At 47.1% G+C, this 14,433-nt stretch overlaps 1 protein-coding gene across 3 annotated transcripts in view; it reads right to left on the bottom strand.

Annotated features, from left to right (window-relative positions):
• LHFPL2 (LHFPL tetraspan subfamily member 2) overlaps positions 1 to 14,433 on the bottom strand; it is a 177,460-nt gene that overhangs the window by 36,583 nt on the left and 126,444 nt on the right. The window contains exon 4 of one of the 3 annotated variants that reach the window (XR_009518998.1): positions 1,987 to 2,104. The exons of the other annotated variants lie outside the window; for them this stretch is intronic. The gene's annotated coding sequence lies outside the window, so the exon portion shown is untranslated. Of the gene's footprint in view, positions 1 to 1,986; positions 2,105 to 14,433 lie in introns of those variants that run through there. 3 annotated transcript variants of the gene reach the window in all.

Raw genomic sequence — 14,433 nt, 5'->3', positions numbered from 1 at the left:
AAACACTTCTTAAACGAAATCTAAAGGGCTGGATCATGCTGACATTGCTTATGCTCTGAGCAAAACAGAAGTGGCTGATAACCCTCACGTTTTTTGGTGTGTGTAAGTAGAAATGACGGCTGGAAGGGTGAACGACAGTTAAGCCAGGCGTATCTGCTGCTATTTAGTATGACGAATTTTAAACAGAAGAATGAAAATTAACCTTATTTTCTAACAGTCCCTTTACCCAAATTCACTATTTTTTTTTTTTTAAATTTATGGCTGAGTTGGGTCTTCGTTGCTGCGCACGGGCATTCTCTAGTTGCGGTGAGCAGGGGCTGCTCTTCGTTGCAGTGCACGGGCTTCTCATTGCAGTGGCTTCTCTTGTTGCGGAAAGCGGGCTCTAGAGCGCAGGCTCAGTAGTTGTGGTGCGCGGGCTCTAGAGCGCAGGCTCAGTAGTTGTGGCTCCCGGGCTCTAGAGCGCAGGCTCAGTAGTTGTGGTGTGCGGGCTTAGTTGTGGTGCGCGGGCTTAGTTGCTCGGCTGCATGTGGGATCTTCCCGGACCAGGGATTGAACCCATGTCCCCCTGCACTGGCAGGCGGATTCTTAACCACTGCGCCACCAGGGAAGTCCCCAAATTCACTTTTTAACTTACAGGATTATTTGTGAACTTCTTATAATGATTTCAAGGAACTAGGATGACCTTTAAGTGAGTCTGGCTTTCTGATCCAAATTCGATCAAGAAAGAAACTCCCAGGACACACAGAGTTCGACAGCTTTAAGAGATAAACACGCTCCTGACGTGAAGCCCAGACGGTTTTAGGAGGCTGGTGTGCTTTGCCCTCTTCTGCCTCTGTTTCAGAGTGTGATACCTTCTGGTCCTTAAAAAAACACTGCTCGTGAAACTCTTTATCATTCATAGAAATAGTTTGTACTGGATAGAGTAAATATGTATTAACTCAGCTCAGGAAAAAAATAAATGACCACTCTAGGGAAAGAGTCTGTGAGTATAAAGTGTGATCCCCAAAAGGAATTTGCAACCCTTTTTTCAAGCTGTCCCTTCCCACTAAATTCTCTCTCAGTTCCTGACCACGTGGGACCTTTTCAGGAGAGGAAGGAAGGGGGCTCCGATGGATGTGGTTAAGAAAACTAAAAGTTTTTCATTTTATGTAAGACATTCGATGGCTATGGGTGCCCTAATTTCCTCATCAGAAACAAAGCAAGGGTGAAGCAGGCTGGCTGGTAGTATTCATTCCTCAGAAACCATATGATCTCATTTCTGAGAGTGAAAGATCACGTTCACATACAGTGACTTCTGAAATCTGTTCACGTGCCTGGTTTGGAACCAGTGCTGTGACACCAAAATGATGACTCCCCATCCTCAGAGGGGTCACAGGCCAGCGGGGCGACAGCGAAGTCAGCGGGTGGGCCCAGCACAGAGCAGTTGGTGCTACGGAAGCAGTCAAGAGGGGCGCACTGTTCTGCCTGGAGGCAGAGGAGGCCATGGGGACAAGTGCTGAGCACATGGCCTGTCAGGGTCAAGGTCATCCCTGGAGGCTGGCAGGGGCAGGGTGGGGGGCGGGGAGCAGAAACATGGCAGGAGGAGAGTGCAGGAGCCATCCTGGGAGGGACTGGATAGGTCATGTTTGGGATTTCTGAACTCCGTTTTATACATTATGATGAGGGGCCCCTATAGTAGTTTCAGCATAAAAGTGACAAAATCCGACTTGCATTTTAGAAAACTCATCTCTAGGATACCTGTGATGGAAGAAATATTCACATACTGAGGTACGGGGAAGTCATTCTGGCTTATACATCATTTAACTCGAATTTTATGCTAACTAAAACAGCCTGCTGGTGGGCTATCAAACATACATTGTACATCTGCTTGAATTATTAAAGAAAAGGGCATGTTGACCAGAAGTAAAGAACGTCCATGTTAAAAATAAAGATTAAATGCCTCTCCTCCTGGGATGCCAATGCTGGTATTCCTTCCATGATAAGACTCCCTTCCCAGACGCCAAGGCCATACTGACTCGCTGTGTACACACGGATCTGGGTTTTTTTGGCTTTTCTTTTAAAATCTTGAAGGAATGTATCTCTGACTTGTTTGATGCTCTCTGTTCTGACAAGAGAAAAAAAGACTGTGCTGAAAACCATGCTTCTCCAGGGCAGTTCCTCAGGGTTACCCGAGAGGCTGTGGGGCTGTCCTCCTCAGTATAGCTCAGATAAAGCTCCTTCCCATTCCTGTTACAGACTGTCGATTATCTCCATGGACACTTTCGAGGGTTAAGCAAGTAACGGACGGAATAAACCTGTCCCGAGCGAGTGTCTGCGTGTACCCCTTGCACACGTGCACGCAGAGCTGCACCGGAGCTGCGCACAGGCTCAGTGGGAGCTGGGGACCACCAGGTTTGTTCAATGGGGGCAGCGGCCCCCTCCATGCAGCGGATTGCTGCCAGCGATGTAGAAAGGGGCACATCTGTAGCGCCAGGAAGGCCAGTTAGGAAGCTCTGGCAGGGATCCAAGCGAGGAAGGGTAAGGGCCAGAACTACTGCACTGGAGGGGGCAGGTTCGAGAAATGTTTAGGAGGGGCAGTAAGACTCAGAGATTAACTGGACCTGGAGGCTACTGGGAAGAGGAGTCAAGGAGGATTCCCAGATTTCTGTACAGCTACTTGAATGTTTCCACTCCCTGGAGTAGGAATATGGGAGGAGGGACATGTTGGGCGACATCACGAGTCTAGTCTGGGTGGAGAAGAAGCTGAGGTCTGTGCGGACGTACACGAGGCACTGGGAGCTCTGGGGTCTTCCGGCGTAAGGGCTGCAAGGGGCATGGATGAGATCTCCCAAGTGACTCTGTGAAGAAGACAGGAGGAACAGGACGTCCCCTGGGCATAGGAGAAAACTGCCAAAGGGATGGAGGAGCAGGCCAACGGGGAAGACAGAGGGGACCACGTGTCCTGGAGGGCAAGGCGGAGGGAGATGGGTGCCGGTCCCCAAGGTCCGCAGAGACCAGGGCCTACAGGGCTGTTCACGACCCAGGAAACACAGAATCCTAAAAAGAGGTAACGAGACGGCTCAGCAGGAGCCGGTCAGTCTCACTGTGGCCCGAGATACACTTCAAAGTGCTGTGCACTGCATTTTAGCTAGATCCTCAATTTCCCGGCCCCAAGCATTTAATTAAATGCAAAAAAAGTCCCAAGGAGTACCTTATCTGAGGAGTCATTACAATAAACAGGCAGTTAGCACAAGGTCAAGATGAGGACGAACGTGAACAATACAGCGCTTCGAGACTGCTGGGGGCGTGAGGAGGGGTGCTGGGGAAGGAAACGGGCCGGACAATGCACAGATGTGGAGGTTTTCGCTGCCAGGAGTATCAGACAAACAGGAAGACCCTAAACTTCTCCACTGGGAACGCTCAGTTTTGCCTGCTGAGCAGAGGGGCTGAGCACATGGCTGGAACACAGAAACAGAAGGTTGTGATTAAGGCTGCAAGGACTGCTCCACCTGGAACCTGCAGGCAGCCTAGGCCCCGCAGACCCTGCTCCCCAAGCCTGAGCCCTCCCCAGCTGGTCTATGGGGCTTTGCGCACATGGCCTGTGGGACCACAGGAGCCTCACGCATGCATGAGACCCAAACGAGGCCAGGACACCAAATTTCAGAATTTTAAAACTTTTTGCTGACATCCAGCAGAGGATTTATGTGTACGAAGCCTCTAAGTGGGAACCAAAGAAAAAACTCTGATGTAATTATCCAAATGGCGTGCTCTGCTCCGATAACCCAATCACAACGGAGGTATAGGAATTGTTAGCCACCCTTTTACATTTCAAAAGTTAGGAAGTTCACAAAACATAAACAGTTATATATATTTTCTCCCTATTGAGAAATTTAAAAATATTTTTTAAAACTATGCAAACGAGGAATATTTCTTTTTTTTTCTTTTCTAGTTCTCCAATTGCTATTGCCAAAAAACTGAGCTTTTCTATCTCCCGAGGAATATTTCTTGAAATAACTAAAGTTTCAGAACATCACCTGGTTGGTATCCCTGAACCGTTAAACGCAAATGGTCTGCTCTATCGATAACAGGGTTTCTCAGCACTAGCATTTGTGACATCTGGGGCTGGATAATCCTTTGTCCTGTAGCTGGAGGATGTTGAGCAACATCCCTAGCCTCTTCCCACTACATGCCAGTAGCATTCTCCTAGTTGTGACAATAAAAAATGTCTTCAGATGTTGCCATATGTCCCTGAAAGACAATTCTGCCCTAGAAGGTACCCACTTGTGGTTAAGACACAGGACGTAGACTGAGATGAGATTCAAGTCCTGGCAAATGGCATATACTAGCAGAATAAAGCTGGGCAAGTAACTAACTTCCCTGTGCCTCAATTTCCCCAGCTGCAAAATAGGGATAATACTATCTACTTCATGAGACTGATGTGAAGATTAAATGGGAAAATTAATGTCAAATACTTGGTACAGAGCCTGACACACAGTAAGCTTTTAGTAAATGGCAGTAATGATACTGTTAAAAAAGAGAGTTGTACTCCCATGACCTTGGAAGACAGAATTGAGCAGGTCATTTGTTTGTCCATCCGGTAAGAACAAGCTGCCCACATAGCTCACGTCTAAACAGTCTCTACAAGGGCACTTACGGCTAGAATGTTAAAAACACAACTACTATGGTACTAACCTTGAGAAAATCAAGTTGCTTTAATCCCTGTGGGGATGAAAGGGGGTAGGCATAAACGGAAAAGAAAAGAAAAAAAAAAAAGCTACAGACCAAAGAGAAACAGCCTGGCACAAAGAGAAAAAGGTAAAAATTGACACCTTTAAAAAAACGACTTTGGGGGCTTCCCTGGTGGCGCAGTGGTTGAGAGTCCGCCTGCCGATGCAGGGGACGCGGGTTCGTGCCCCGGTCCGGGAAGATCCCACATGCCGCGGAGCGGCTGGGCCCGTGAGCCATGGCCACTGAGCCTGCGCGTCCGGAGCCTGTGCTCCGCAACGGGAGAGGCCACAACAGTGAGAGGTCCGTGTACCACAAAAAAAAAAAACAACAACAAAAAACGACTTGGGCCACAAATCAAATAAACATGCTGAATCTGGGGTCAGGGTCCCATGATAAGAGCTGGTGAGCATCTATATAGTGACAGCTGGTCACTGGAAGGAGAAGAGGACAGTCCTAAGTTGAAGCAGCGAGGAAGAAAAGTAATGCAACCAAATGCTGAAGAAGCGGGGAGAGGCGAGTACTGGAGATTCCCTCTGTGGCCAGGAGCTCTCTTACAGCTCGTTCCTGGAAACACAGCCGAGCCTTCTGAGGAGGGTGGCAGAGCCCCCAGGGCTGCCCCGAGTCCACTGCCTTTGAAGGGAGTGATTAGGAACCTCTGACCAGGACATCTCCCCCCAGCTGTTCCCTGGCCCCTCGGTGGGACAGGTGGGATTTCACTGCTCAGTTGGCCACCGCGCCTCTCAGCCCCGGCCCAGGGCCCCCCTGCACCTCCCCTCCACAGCCGGGGAACGGAGGGCTGCCTCTCCCACCCAGCCCATGTCATCTGTGCTTCCCACGCGTCCTGGGTTTGGAAGGAACAATCAGAACGCAAACACTGTGAGTCAATCAGCATCCAAACCGGCTTGGGTTTGGAAACAGTCGGTGACTTTATCCGGTAGCTGAAGTCTGAAATAAGCTGTTTCAAACAGTCATCTGACTCACGGAGAATGCAACGCTAAATTGGATCTAACTCCTAATTAGCCATTCCAAAATACAACCAAGTCTTTGTGAGACAAAGCCTGAACATATTTAGTGAAACACCCTCTTCACTGTCTTTTTCTGACCCATGATTTACTTATAACTCGAGAACATGCAATTGTCCACTATTATGTCATTCAAATGCACCATATTTTTCTTTGCTCATTAAAGTAAAATAAATAACCCAGAATAGTAGTAGGCTTGTGCCCAGCGTTCAAGGCTGCACACAGTAACATGGGACCCTGCGCCAGTACATCTATAATCTTCTGAGCCCAACTCTTGTCCACCCAAAAACCCCGTACAGGCGAGTGACTTTTTACCCCGATACGCTATTATGTTGCTGTCGGTTGAATGCACGCTGAGAACCAAATGAGCAAAACAAGACAAGCCTCCATTCTTTCCTGAAGGAAGGCCACACAGCGGCCTGCATTTGACCCCAACGTCAAATCAAAGACATCACAGGGCATTTACATTCCAGGGAAATTTTTACACGATAAAAACTCCCACAGCACAGCTTAGAAAGTAAAATATTTGACATAAATGAAGCACCCAACAGGTAGTAGGGGTTAGACACTGGAAAAACAGGCAACAAATAAAGAGCTGACTTAAAATACCCTAAATCATTTTGAGAAATTCCAGAAAGTTGAATCTAAACTCACTTTGTCAGAATTAATTTGGGAAACATTTAGTCCTGCTTGAGGGAGAACTGGGCTTCCCCCAGCCAACATTTGGTCTAGTCACCATTTCCAGAGCTCGTTCCTGTCAGTGAGTAAATAAGTGCTCCTCTCCCCCAGGGGCCGGGAGGAGGAACGCAGGGCCAAACACCTTGGAGACAGAAAAACAAACGGAGTCAGTTACTATGTTTTTAACTCAGTTCTGTCTGGAAATCAGGATGCAAGACGCTGAAGATCCAGCTTCAGGGAAGCTCTTAATGCTGAGGAGATTTTTCAAAAGTACAAATGAGAAGTCCCGGATTGCTCAGCCGTGATGAAGGCTGGTAAGTGGCACCGTGACTTTCCGATGGCCTCCCAGGAGGCACTGTCCACCCCCAGTGCTGGGGACAATTTTTAATTCAAAAGGATCAAAATTTGGATCAGCTTCCGATCTCATGATTTTACCTGACCCTTTTTGTGTTTGCCGATTTGATACACAAAGTTCCCTGCCTAAAAATTGGTAAAGATGGCCAGCTTCTCTGTACTTCTAGGGGAGCCAGGGAATGAAGGATTTTAGATTTTACTTCACTCACAAGGAAAGGAAGAAAGAAAGATGGTGACATTTTTGGATTTCATTATTACAACAGGTTTTTTGTTGTACCGCTGCCTGCGGTACGCGGGCCTCTCACTGCTGTGGCCTCTCCCGCTGCGGAGCACAGGCTCTGGACGCGCAGGCTCAGCGGCCATGGCTCACGGGCCCAGCCGCTCCGCGGCATGTGGGATCCTCCCGGACCGGGGCACGAACCCACGTCCCCTGCATCGGCAGGTGGACTCTCAACCACTGCGCCACCAGGGAAGCCCTACAACAGTTTTTAATCTCATCAAAAGAGAAGCTGACCAATGTCATTCAACTGGAAAAATCAGCTATACCCTTCCACCTACCCCCCAGATTTATTCATCCAGATCCATGATGTTTATTGAACTGCCTGGATGAGAATGTGAGGTGTCACCAACATTTCTGGTCTCAAGTCCTGAAGAGAGTGAGCAGGGATGGGAGCTACAACACCCAATATTCATCAATCTCTACTTTCTATTTCTCTTGTTTCTCAGTTCTGATAACCCTCCTTCTTTATTTTCCGAATCTGACAGCTGCCAGGACCTTTCACTGATTACAGTCGATCTCTGGAAGTACCACCATCTGTCGAAAACCCTGACATGTTTAAGCCAATGCATTTCACGTGGGCATTTAGCCACAGAACTGTAGCTGCTGTGGGCTTCTGAGTTAAAAGACGCCATATAAAACTGGGACCACGGTCCTAACTCAACTCTGTTTGCATGCTCCCTACTTTATGCTCTCACTGTCCTTTACTGTATTCTTCTCAACTCATTGCCATGTTTGTGCATTTGATGCAGAATGTGTTCAGGCAGCAGTAACTCACAGCCGTGGTACCGTTTTCAGGCTTTATAAAGCAGCAGGTACTGGGCTAATCGTGCACCATGCATGCATTGCTGCTCAACTTCCTCCCTCTCAGCTTTTAGGTGGGTGCTAGGATCTTGCATCATGGATGGGGAAACCGAGGCATGGGCCATTTAATCGAATCAATAAATACAGAGCATTCTGTCTAACATCCAAGATACAGTATCCACATTTGAAAGAGCTAATAAATACTAACAACCAAGATACTTCTATTTTAATCAGTCTAATGCTAACAAATTTTGAAAAATTGTGTTTTAGAAATTAATTCTTCAACTGGACACAACCAAATGTTAACTGGCAGTCTCCTGTCAAAGGCAAGCCCCTTCATACCTTAAAATTAAAAGTTCACCCGTGCCAACACCTGGAATCCTATAGCAGGTGTCTTCCTAAGAACTGAAAAGTACTTTTACTGATGACCTCATTTCACTGTCACAGCATTCCTGTGAAAGGTTGAAAAGAACTGACAAAGTATAGTACTTTCCCTGAAGCATGAAGCCACAGAGTGCCTCTGAAAAGTGTTTTGCAGTCTGCAGGCAACAGGGCCTGGTGTAGGATGGAGCCAGGCCATGCAGCAAGGCTGGCGTGGGTGGGGCTGGGTGATAAAATGCTCACAGCTTTAAAAACAGAAAGCATTACGTGAGGACACAGATGAAAGGATTTGTGAAACAAATCACTGAATTTTCGCAACACTATAGAGTCTCAAGAAGGGAAATCATCTGACAGACTGAATCATGAATTTCTGCAATGCAAGAATTTATAAAAGCATAAGGGTATGAATCATAGCCACAAAAGTTTTTTAACATCCTTGTAAAAATCACCCTTGTGAATGCAGCAACACTTCCAAAAGCACTTGTCTTTTTGTTTTAGGTACTGACTCAGTTAACAATTTGTAAAAATAATTTTAAAAATCTACCTGAAGATTTAAAATTTCTGGAAACTAGAAGAAGAAAGGGGGAAAGAAAGAAACTAGTTCCGACCCCAGCACGGTAGATGGTTTGCATGCCATTTTATCTACACCAGAAGTATTACCAAAAAGGGAGATTATCATCTTACTCTTTCTCATGATACCAAGTTAAGCCATAAGATCCACTAGACACTTTATTTTTAGTATAAATATTCAAAGGCACTCCAATTCATAACTAAACACCGTAGGTAGAACTTTTCTAAAAACTACAAATGATTGTCATGAAATTTAAAATGAACTTCTCTGAAATGCTAGATGATTGTTTAAAATTATTTTAAAAATTCTAAACTATCTAACAATCAAATTACGTTTACACTTGAACAACACAGGGGATTTTCCTCTGCATAATCGGAAAATCCAAGTATAGCTTATAGTCAAACCTCCACATCCGTGGTTCCCCGGTATCCAGGGTTCCACATCGCGGATTCAACCTACTGCTGATCATATAGTACTGTAGCATTTACTACTGGAAAAATATCCTTGTACAAGTAGAACAGCACAGTTCAAACCTGTGTTGTTCAAGGGTCAACTGTACGTTGTAGGATTTAAAAACAGCAAATTAACTATTTCTGGTTTCACACACACGTGGCCTTAGTCTACTACTTTTCCAGTACTCCTTGTAGAGGCCATACTAAGGCCCACACGAAACCAAGCTGAATCAGAAACATTCATACTGAGAGGTGTGTCCACACATGGAGTGGGGAGCTGAAGAGTTTCACCCTGAAGATGATCTCTTCATTAATTTCTCTCCCAGTGAGGGCCCATCCTTTAGTGAGATCATTTGCCCCGAGTTCTACAGCAGCTGATAAGCCGTCCTTTCAAGGTTCCTCCCAGAAGTTCCATGCTCCACGGTTGCTGATTTTGTACCTATTCGGTCAGACTTCTGCCACGTGGACCCTAACGTGGCCACCAGACTCTGATCACACACACTCATCCTTGGTCACCAAAAGCACCTACACCCATCTGAGAATTCTATCTGCAGATACAAAAGTGCTACTGCAAGTTTACTACGAAAGCCTGGGGTTGTTTCTGAGCAGTTCTCAGGCTGTAGGAATATGGCCCCCACGCCAACCACAAGGTTACTCATTTACCATCAGCAGCGTGTAAGCAATGGGATAGCTCCTTGGCAGAGACGACTGCTGTTCCTACCCGGTATCATTCTCTTCTTCTTGACTAGGAAAACCTATGGCTGGGACTGGGGTGAGGATAGTAAAGCACTTGCCCTGAGCACAAAATGTAAGGGAACGCCCAAAATTGATTAATCATGATAAATACTTTAATAAGCAATGATGTAAAAAATTTTAATTCATTTAAAAATCCAGTATAAAAAAGTCACAATTTTAAATAAAGACTGGATCAACGTTACCAATTTTTTCTTTTGCTTCAGGCTCTAATATGGCGCTGTGACACTGCATTAAAACATCATTTATCTTGATTACTGAGTTTTTTGGTGCTCCCTTACATTTTGCACCAAAGAAGAATGCTTTATTTGCCTTACCTCATTCCTGGCTCTGAAAGAAACCCTATCATATGGGGGATGGGGAGTGGGGAGATGGCAATGTGCCCAGCTAAAAAAAACCCACATTTCCCAGCCTCCCTTGCAGATGGAGTGGCCAATGAGCTTTAAGTGGACGAAATGGGGAGGGATTTCTGCAAAAGCTATTAAAAAGGACCTGGCTCTCTCACCCAAAATTTTTAAAAAACCAACCAACCAACCAACCAACCAAACAAAAAAAACCCTCTAAAACAAAGGAAAAACTTTGTGAGGCGATGAATGTGTTAATTCACTCAATGGTGAGAATCCGTTCACAATGTAAAATGTATATGAAATAATCACATTGTAACCTTATATATATTATTACAACTTTATTTGTTAATTATACTTCAATAAAGCTGAAAAACAAAAACCTGAAAAAAAAAACAAAAGGACCTGACTCAGCTTTGACACTGGCTCCTCTATGTTTGGGGAATGTGACCATAAGGCTCCAATGCAGACTTAAGGAATGAACAGTCCTGCGCTAGTGATGGAGCAGAAGGACAGAAGGAGCCTGGGTCCCTGACAACATCATGAAGTTAACAACTGATCGGCCTACCTCAGGATTGTTTATTACATGAAAACAACAAAACTCTAGTTTAAAGTGCTGTAAGTGCGTCTCAGTTAACTGACAAGTGCAGTTCTTAACTAATGAACAGTTGACCCTTGAACAGCACAGGGGTGAATCTGCGTGTAACGTATAGCGAGCCCTTTGTTTTTATTTTTTTTTAGTATCTTTATTGGAGTATAATTGCTTTACAACAGTGTGTTAGTTTCTGCTGTATAAGAAAGTGAATCAGCCATACATATACATATATCTCCATATCCCCTCCCTCTTGCGTCTCCCTCCCACCCTCCCTATCCCACCCCTCTAGTTAGACAGCCCTTGGTATCCACGGTTCCTCCACATCTGTGCATTCAACCTACCAGGGACTTTGCGGTACTGTAGTATTTACTACTGGAAAGTATCTGTGTATGAGTGGACCCATGCAGTTCAAACCCACGTTGTTCAAGGGTCATCTGCACTAGGAGTACTTAAAAAACAAAACAAAACAAAACCTGAAACACCGTGACAAAGCCATTTAGGTGGGGTTGTTTTGAGAGGTACTGTCACCATCTCAGATACTTCTCTTTCCATCTTATTAACCAAAACACCAGTGTTTCCACCCAGATGATTCTGGTGTCAGTTTACTATTATGAGGTCCAATTCACAGGCTCTCCAAGTAATTACAGAGGCAAAAATCAGGAAAAGACATGCATGGATTCGTAGCATTTCCCAGGATGGTGAGCAGGCTGACAGCACACTTGCCTGCTGCGTGCTGACAAGCAGACGTGCTGAGTCAAGCCAAGGGTGCCAATGAGCCCTGCTTCGGTGTATACCTGGTGCTATGCAGACCGGGCAGCACGTGACTGATTTCAGAGGCTCATCTCCTGTTTTCTCCTTCACTGAGTCCACTTACATCCTTACAAACGGGGTCCAGTAGGCTGAAATTCTCTGCTTCCTCAGACGTTAGGGATTCACCACTCAATTGCAGGAAAAATTAACTCAGGCCTAACTCAGTGCAGTTCATCTTCTCGAAAACCGAGGTTTGAGAAAGACATCTTTCACATTCCCAGCATAGCTCCCCCTACAAAAGAGTCACACTCCTATATGAAGATACACTGGGGAGCACTGACCATTAAACCTTAACTATTGGATATTTTTAAACAAATGAAGCTTTGTTCCATTAGGTACAACAGTAATTCAAACCATATGAACAAAGTGTTGCTCCGTGACATTCCTTAGAAGACATGTGACAAATATATGAGAGAATCAATCAGAATGAACAATACAAGTACCAGTTTGTAAATGGTCTGTTAACACTGTGAGAGCTGGGGCTGGGAGGCGCGGACACCCTGGGAAAGGTAAGTAAAAGCAGAACTCTTCAATCTTCTCGAACAAAGGAAATAAGGGGGAAAAGTCCTCTCCCGCTGGAAAGATGTCAGTGCTTAAACTGAAGGCTCGTATTCCAAGGTCAGAGCCCCCTTTTCAGCAGAAGAAAAGAAAAGAAAGCGTCATTTACATTTCTGCCTGCTTGTATCGGTTGTTAAGTAATAAGCCATGTGCCAAAACCCTAATCTGCAGGATCAGCTCTGAAAAGAGGAAGAGAACTCTGCCAAGCATTTATCAACACCTTAAATTGTTTCTTTTCATTCCCAGAACTAGGGCCGTTTTATTAAATTTTTTAAGCCCAAGGTCCACCATTCCCTTCCAAACCTGCAGTCACTGCCTCAGATTTTAAGCCATTACTCTAAGAAAGAAAGGGACAAAAAAAAAAAAAAAGCCAGAGTGGCTCTTAGAACAAGGAAAGAGTGGAGGCCCCTGAGCCTGCCCAGCCCTGTGGGGATGCAGACACCACCGCTGCCCCTGTAAGCCTCTGCAGGGCTGCTCCTCACCCAGCCTTTCTAGGCAGCTCGAGACAGCAGCACCCCAGATGGCATCCCCGCAGGGAGAAGCTGGGCAGCTGCAGCCAAACCTCCACCTGATGCTGGATGCTGGTGGAGGGCCAGGAGGACACGGACGCTCGTCACTCTGCCCCGGAAGGTCCTAGCGGGGGGCTCTCTGGGAACCAGAGCCCTGGCACCATATTACCCTGCACTCCCTCCTGGAGGGGACGCAGCGGGGGCTCTCAGGGCCCAGAGAATGAGGGAACAGGCAAGGGCAGTGTCCTGGGCCTGGACCCAGCAGTGTGCTCAGGGCCACAGGGAGGATGGGCATCATGCTGGAGCACTGGCCTGGGACTCCAGGAAGCCGCTCCTTTCTCAGCACTGTCTCCAGCCAGCTACGTGTCCCTGGGCGGGTCCTCTGCTGTTCCAGGGCCTCCGTGGCAGGCCCATAAATGAGGCAGGTAGAAAGGGAGCTGTGGAGGACTCTCACAGCTGCAGCGCCCGTGACTCAGTGATTCCCTGTCCCTACGCCTCACCCATCCCTGGCGCTGACTCAAGCATGTCGTGACCGCTGGGTTTTCTTTTCCCAACACCCTTTGGATTCAAAGAAAAACAGGAACACGAAGGCAGAACTCCAGATGTGGGGTCCGTTTTCCCTACTTCCCTCCCAGCTCTAAAGCGGCTGCTGACCCTTGGGGCCCAAGCTTTGGCCCCCAGGGCCTCCTCTGCCCAAACAGGCTCCTGCCGTCCCCGCTCCGCTCCGGCAAAACTCACCTCTCCTGCCAACCCGTGACGGGGGAGGCAGAGGCTGGGACGAGGCCCGGGGATTTCACATAGAGAAACACTGCCAAAATCACCCAGCCACCTCAACTTAAGCTTTTCAAATCTTAGAATATTATTTTTCACCCTGTACTGTAAAGTCCATGGCAAAAACTTAAAAGCTATCATAGCATTTTGTTTCAAGTTGAACAAGTGTGCTGGAATGTGGGGAGAAAAACCATCAACTTCTTAGGAGTGAAAGGGAAAGAAGAAAAAAAAAATTTTTTTCTAGTGTCCCAGGACTGCTCCCCATTACATTTTAGTTCTTTGTATCCCACAAAGGGAAATGAGGCTTCATCTGAGTCCTGGGTCATACCACAGGGTCAGACATAAAGGAATGGGGTTCCAGAGAAGGTGGTTTCTTGCCAAGGAGTTGCAGAGGCGGTTCTGACCTGGAGCACGACACTCAGCGCCCACGTGCACAGGGCCGGGCGTCCCACTCAACTCTCACCCCGAGCACATCACTGTCGGGGGGACAGAGATAAAGACGATCCTCAGAGAGCCCCCTCTGGACCCCTCTGGTGCAGAGACCCCCTTCACGTCTCAGCCCCTCTCCTGCTAACCTCATGTTCCCCAGAGCAGGGAGGGGACCATCCACAGCGGCCAGCGGGAGCTGGGCAGGGATGGAGAAGCAGCAGGACCTAGAGTCTCCACCAGAGCTGCCCAGAGTCATGGGAGCACGATGAGACCAGGAGCGGAAATCCAGGCAGAGGGCCCCTCCCTGTCAGCCGGCTGCTGGCCCCCCAGCTCCGCCTGCTGATGCCCAGCCCCACCCCCTCTGCTGAGGCTGTCCGGGCCCAGAGCACTCATGCAGGAAGCAGGGAGGCCTAGCCCT

Source organism: Delphinus delphis, chromosome 3, assembly GCF_949987515.2.
Source record: "Delphinus delphis chromosome 3, mDelDel1.2, whole genome shotgun sequence".
Lineage (NCBI taxonomy): Eukaryota > Metazoa > Chordata > Mammalia > Artiodactyla > Delphinidae > Delphinus > Delphinus delphis.
This window is presented reverse-complemented; position numbering and strand designations above follow the sequence as displayed.